General features: G+C 46.9%; 2 pseudogenes; both read right to left on the bottom strand.

Moving 5' to 3' along the window:
• Nucleotides 1–623: 623 nt before the first annotated feature.
• On the bottom strand, nt 624–6,785 carry LOC110302721 (annotated as a pseudogene).
• LOC110303389 lies at nt 4,715–5,960 on the bottom strand (annotated as a pseudogene).
• Nucleotides 6,786–7,061: the final 276 nt, after the last annotated feature.

Raw genomic sequence — 7,061 nt, 5'->3', positions numbered from 1 at the left:
GCAAGGGCAAGAATCACAGGAGAAATTTACTCACCTACTTTTTCTCCGTGGCTTCCTCAGCTTGCCTTCTTATGACCTTCTAAGAACCACTGCTTTTGGGTGCTGCTACCCACCGTGCTCTATAAGGAGTTCATCAAGGATCAAGAAAAGAGTCCATGGTCATGACCACAGTGCAAAAGGTGGAGGTCTTTCTTAGATGAATTTTTATCTCTCCTTTTGTCTCTTGTGTCAAGTTGACAAAAGTCTACCAATAGTCTTTCCTTCTCTCAGTGTGAATCTAGTTCCTTCACACTGAGCAGACTAAGATGCTGTGTTTTCTAAGAAGGTGGATGGCCCAATGATAGCCTCTACATTGTTTTTTTAAATGGAGATCTGTGGTTGATTTTCGTTTCAAAAATCTAGAAGTATGCTGGAAAATGATGCAATGAATTCCTATCCCTTTCCAAAATGAAGACAGGTTAGTCTGCCAGTCAGAAGCCTCTCTCTGCAAGGAAGTGGGGGGCGGGGTGGGTGTGCTGAGAAATGATAAAAATGTAAGGAAGCACTGGGGGCTTTGACAGGAGGACTAGGCCTGGCGTCCACAGTGCAAACAGTTCCTTGTTGCCTGTTGCTGACCAAAGGCTTTAAAAACACTGCTTCTGGCCTTTGTTTGGGGATTTGTTACTTTTGTTGCCACCTCCTGGTCACTCTTCTCTGAAGTTTTTACTTTCTCCTTGCTATCACTGCCCCTGTCCCTGTACATGACTGCTTCCACTCTGTTCTTCCCTGAAAGATCCGCAGCTGGCAGACTGCTGCCTCCATATCCTTCCCAGGCTCCCTCCTGCTCTGGCTGCTCAGTGGCCATGATGAGCTGCCAGCATCTCAAATCCTGCCACTCCTCCGGTATTTCTGTGACTGCTTCAGCGCAGATATCAAAACCAACTCACAGTTTTCCTTTAAGGAGAGCCATCACCTTCAGTTTGTCATCATTGCTCTCAGTTAGCTGCTCCGTAAGTTCTTGCCAAGCATAACTGATACTGGGCATCTCAATAGAGCTCCGAATGATCATGGTCACAAAGCATGCTTGCGAGTTGATCAGGGAGCGCTGGATGACTGATGTGGCCCTTGAGATGTGGACCAGAGCTGCTGCCAGGGCCTCTCTAGTTCCTTTCTCTTCAAGCAACTTCTCAGTTGACTGCTTGAAATGTCCAATGACAGTGGGAACAGAGTCCAAAGCCTGATGGCATCTTTGCTGGAGGCTTTTATGATTTCTGTTGCAGAAGGAACGCCCATCAATTTCAACGTAATTCCTGCTTTCTGCTCCACTTGAGCTAACTGGTACTCTTCTTTCTGCTGATAAAAGCAGGTGCATACTTCTATCCTTCCATCTCTGTCTGTTCACCCTGAATCATGAATGGAAGACCCCACATCCTTTAGTGGACAGCTCTGAACAACCAAGTCAACCTCAGGGATGTCTAACCCAGGGGCAGCAACATTGGTTGCCACCAAAACTCCAAAATTGCCATTTTGAAAATCTTTCCAGTGTGATTTCCCTTTGCTTCTGTGGAATGTTTCCAAGTCAGGACCAGGCATTCTGCTTCAGGCATGTGTTCTGCACAAGCTCCTAGGCATCCTTCTTGGTTCCACAGAAGATGATTGTGTGCCCTGATGACCACTGTACACTAGGATCACTTTCCAATTCCTGCTGTGCTTTCTGTCCAGTGACACTCATTGTCAGGTGCTCCACAGTTATAGGTGATTTCTGAGTCTTTATACCAATCAGGTCCACCTGTTCGTATGTAGATCTCATGGAGTTTTTAGAACAATAAATACCCAAAATAGGGCAAGTTGCAGAGAAAAGTAATGTTTGGGGGTTGTCTTCAGAATCTTTCTTGTATGCCACACATAAAATTTCTTCCACCTGATCAGCAAAACCCGTATCCAACATCTGGTCCTCTTTATGCAGGAAAACATGTTTAAGTTTGGTAAGGTCTAGCTTGCCATTCTGCAAGTTTTCTTTATTACGACCTGGGATCCCAACCAGGATATCGATCCTACTCTGCCTTCATTCAATTTGACCTCTGTAGGGACTTCCACCATAAAACAAGCTAGTGATAGCATTTTGTTTAAGTCCCTGAAGTCTTTCCTCACTTGTTTTGCTAATTCTCTTGTAGGTGCTGGACTAGTACCGGACAGGCTTGGCCTCTCTTCTTCTCTTGTAGCCCACATAGAAGTTTCTCAGTCAAAGGGATAGCAAAGGAGAAGGCCTTTCTGGGTCCTGACCATGNTTGAGCANTTAAGTCTTTCCCTCTGTCTACATGGTGNAAAANCTTGGCTTGTGTAGGAAAGACGAAGTTCACCCTGGGAGCTCTGAGAAGCTTGACATTCTCTTCAGATATGGGAAAATCAGAAAAATCTCCTTCTTTCTGCTCCATGGGTATTTACTTTTCTGTCTCACTACAACTTTTTTTTGTTGGTCTCAACTATTTAATGCAAAAATATAATAAAATGATAGGGGGTTTCAGGTCTTAATATATTCTTGGATTGTTGGCCTTCCAGAGAGCATTATTTCCAACTGTTGTATACTTAGCTGACTGTTCTGACCCAAAGACAGTTTGTTTAACTTTGAAAAGACTTGGCTCCATTGGCTTTTAGCAGTTAATGTATCAAGAGAATTAAATAGAAACCTGTCAACGTCTGAGCTAACAGAGAGTAACATGCCAGAAGCAGCTGGGGCAGACATGAGAGCAAACAATCCTAATATTACTTTTCCCTTGTAACAATATTAAGACTTGGACATGGTTATACATTCATTATTGTATTTTAAAGCAATCACACCCAAATAAATTTATATCATTGAAAGATGCACACATACGTTATGCCTGCTTAAGCACAGATTTTTGTCCACCAGCCCCTGGCACGTGTTGACAGAATCCTCTGCTTCTCAAGCTAATGTAGGTCTGTCTGTCCTTTTGTAGAAGATAACCTGAAACTTCAAAACTCACCAACCTGGGACTCTGGTACTGGAGACACCAGGACAAAACCAGTGGTTCTCAAACTTGAGCTTGCATGCCAGTCACAGGAATGGTTTGAAAATCACCCTGCTAGTCCCTGTTAATGAAGCCCCCAGATCTCTGCCTTGAGAGATTACCTGGGGTATGACTGTACTTCTAACAGTGCCTGGGGAACCCTACTTTGAGAACCACTGGCTCACCTAGGCACTGAGCACCAACAATTCCATTGCTGTTCAGTCACAGCAGCTACTGTCCATTATTCAATTGTTGGGGATGTGTGGAACTGCTCCTTTGACTGCATTGCTCAGCATCTTCTGGTGTCAAGAGAAATCTGGGCCTGCTCACGGGGCACTCCCCTGCTAGCCCACAATGCACTTTACAACTAAAGCCATATACAATATAATTGAAATGGTTTACTTAATGCTGAAAAACTTACCCTAGTGGACAGAGCATGTAAAATTCAAAGGTATGTTTTTGTGTCGTCCTTGGCAATGAACTGTTTTCTTCAAAATGATTTCACTGTTACTTCTCGGACTAAACATTCTATGAGGTAAACAGGCTCTTGTACCTCAAGGACAGGTGACAGGATCCGTGGTCACTCCAAGACTCTAAAGCAGGCTCTAGGATGAGAGCCCTGAGCATATGGAAAACAAAGGCCTTCCTCAAGTTTAGAAGGAAGGGATCCTATGAATCCTTGAAGGAGGCCCCAGAAACAAGCTGGGAAGGAGCCATTTCTGAGTTTGTTGCAAGATCACAAACAAAAGCAGCAGACAGGCTCCAAGGCATAGACAGGATGGCTTCTAGGCCCCCTGCCATACCTTAAGTAACTCGCTGAGCCAGGCTAGCTAGTGTGTCATATATTTAGTGAAAGGGGATCTGCAATCCTGGTGGATGTTCTCATCGTCTACTGTCACATCTCACCACTGCACCCTCTACCTTGAACTCAAAAGCATCTTCCAAGTCTGGTGTACTATATGTGTTCCCTGCAGCGAAAGGCAGGCCCCATCTGACCCGGTTGCCCTCCTATTAACTGCTTTCCCAATCACAGGGGACAGGAATGTGCCAGGAGAGCCTGTCCATGCAGCCCAGGCTGGGGCCAGGCTAAGATGAAGCAAACATTATTGAGGGCTTGAAATGGCTGTTGTCAGGTAAGTGGAAGCTCATGTGATAACTGTGTGCAAATGAGGGACTCATCTTAGGTGGCTCAGTTGGGAGCAGGCCTGGTGGTAGTCTCTGGCCTCCACAGCAGAGTGTTCTGTGCACACCCTGCCTCCTGGTAAAGTGTGGTGTGCCTGGGTTGGGCTTGGGGTGTCAGCTGGGGGGAGGAGGCAGCAGTGGCCTCAGCAAAGGGTGTCATCAATAGCCCTCCTGAGTAAAGCTTGTTTCACCAGGGATAAGTTGATGGCAGTTACACAGGGCTCCTGGCTCCCACAGCATAACAGCTTGTAAACCCACACAGAGAAAGGCTCATGAAATAAAGGAGACTTATCCACGGTGGGGGCAGTCTTCAGAGGAACACAAAGGCAAGCTGTCTTCTGAAAGGATTACTTTAGACTATGATATAAAGACACATGCCCATCTCCCCCATGAGTCCAATGTAAGACTGCTACAATTGCTTCTTCCAGAGGGCCATGAAAAAAATTTAAGCCTTGAAAAAAGAATTCAATTTGTTTAAAAGAGCAACAATGTTGTGGGAGACCCCCAATCATTTGGGTCACAAGCTACTTTAGCATCAACTGGCCTCGGGAAGCATCCCTGTATGTCCACTCACTTTCAATGAGGAAATTTATTATCCCATTCTTTAGGACCTTGTCCAGATAAGTGGGAAGGCGACTTTTAGAGGGGATCTCTTGCCGCTTCTGGAGGTGATTTTTAATTATCATAGTCTTCACAGTCAAATAGCACGCAGGACTCAAATTCAAGGAACTACAGAGAACCTTTTTGCAATCCGACAGCAGCTCCAACCCAGTAAGGTTCTCAATAGCTGCAAACTGTCTTTGCCATCCTCCTTCCCCGTTCTGGAGCTGGCCAGGTTTTTGTTCTCCTTCCTCCTCTTCCATTTGTCTCTGTCAGCCTCATATTCGGCTGACTCCTCCATCTTAATCCCATTGCACGCGTACTGCTGCAGCTCTCAGATTGTGGCGCGAAGCATCTTCTCTTTGTGTATGTTTTCCAATAAATCATCAAATTCTTTGCAGAACATGAACTGGTAGAGTGGCCGTAGTTTCAGCCGCAGCTCTTTCTCCTCCTTGGTGATCTTTCTCTTCAATGTCTTTCTTCATTTCTTTCTTGTCCTTGCCCAGGAAGGCTAGTACCACGTTATACTCTTGGGCAATATTCTTCCGGAGCTGCCTTTCCTTCAACTCCCACACATGCATGTCTACGTGGACACTCTTGAGCTCTGCCTCATCTTCCTCCTCCTCCTCCTCCTCCTCTTCCTTTGAGTTCACAGAATGAATGCTGGTCATACTCGATCATCATAGTCAACTCGCAGGGGCATGGAGCCCAGCTGCTGCTGCTCAGCCATAGAGATTTCCAATGGGGGCAAAGGTGTGGTAAGACTAGGCTAGATTGGACCCCCACTGGGGACCATTGTGATCTGTCACCCGGTTGGGGATGGTGCCAGGGATGCAGACTTTGCCTAATTTCTTGTGGGTATACATGCTAACGGAGTGCTCCACCACTTCCTGGGAAGTCCATGAAGCACCAACATGCGCAGCCATGCTCAGTTACTGAAGCTGAACTGCTCCATGGTGTCCAGTTGCCCTTGGTCTCAAAACTCCGGAGTGTGAATCATCCAGGGTCCAGCAGATGGCAGCCCTGGTAGCGGTGGTGGTAGCTGATCTGCATGCTGGGCTAGAAGCACTCAGGGTACAGCTTGATGTCCTGGCACTCTGTGCAGCGGAAGCGCAGCGGGTTCACCTTGGCCAAGCAGTACATGCAGTACTTCTTACCCAGCTCTGACATCTACCCCTGCTCGCCCTCAGCAGCCTTACCACGGTCCTCAGACTAGCGCCATCTGCTGTGCTTGCTGGGCTCTCTGCGCATGTGCGTTTGCAGGCCTCAGCCAAGGCCTCCCCTGTGCAGGCACCACTGGAGCCAGCCCTGCAGGCTGTGTCCTACCTCTGCAGCCATGTGCTCTCTGGTCCTAGTAGGCCACTGCAGCTGTCTTCCTGGTCCATCTCGCCAGCGCCCCGTTATCGCTACTACTTTCTTTCTTCCTATTTTATTTTATTTTTTTAATTGGATATCTTAGTTCTTTACACTTCAAATGTTATGCCCTTTCCCAGTTTCCCCTCTGCAAACACCCCATGCCATCCATCCTTACTCTGCTTCTATGGGGGTGCTCCCCCACCCACCTACCCACTCCCACCTCACTGGCCTAGCACTCCTCTACACTGAGGCATCAAGCCTGCACAGGAACAAGGGCTTCCTTTACCAAGAGCTTCACTGGAGTTGGAGTTCGGCTTGTAATTGGACAGTCCATTCTTTAGCTTGGGGCTTTCTCTCTGTCTCCATTTGCTTCCTTCATTTGTTCATCTTCTTGGGCTTAGGGACCTCTGCCTCTTCTTCAGAAGGCTGTTCATTTTTTATCTCTATGGTTTTTAGCAGTGGCTGCTTCCTTCGCAAGGGGCTCCTTTTTCTTCTTGGAGGATTTGCATTTAGAAGCAGTGTCATCTTGAGGCGCCTCTGCCTGCTTCTTGGCCTTCTTGGATTTTGGGTCTCCACGCCATCTTCACAAGGCTCTTTCTTTTTAACTGCTTTCTCTTTGGCGGAAGCAGCCTCTTCCATTCCTCCAAGTGCTTCTTTGTTCTTTTTTTGCCTCTTTTTAATTGGGTATTTATTTCATTTACATTTCCAATGCTATCCCAAAAGTACCCCACACGCTCCCCCACCAACTCCCCAACCCACCTACTCCCACTTCTTGGCCCTGTCGTTCGTTCCCCTGTACTGAGGCATATAAAATTTGCACAACTAATGGGCCTCTCTTTCTACTGATGGCCGACAAGGCCATTTTCTGATTCATATGCAGCTAGAGACACGAGCTCCAGGGGGGTACTGGTTAGT

This window comes from Mus caroli, chromosome 10 (assembly GCF_900094665.2).
Source record: "Mus caroli chromosome 10, CAROLI_EIJ_v1.1, whole genome shotgun sequence".
Lineage (NCBI taxonomy): Eukaryota > Metazoa > Chordata > Mammalia > Rodentia > Muridae > Mus > Mus caroli.
This window is presented reverse-complemented; position numbering and strand designations above follow the sequence as displayed.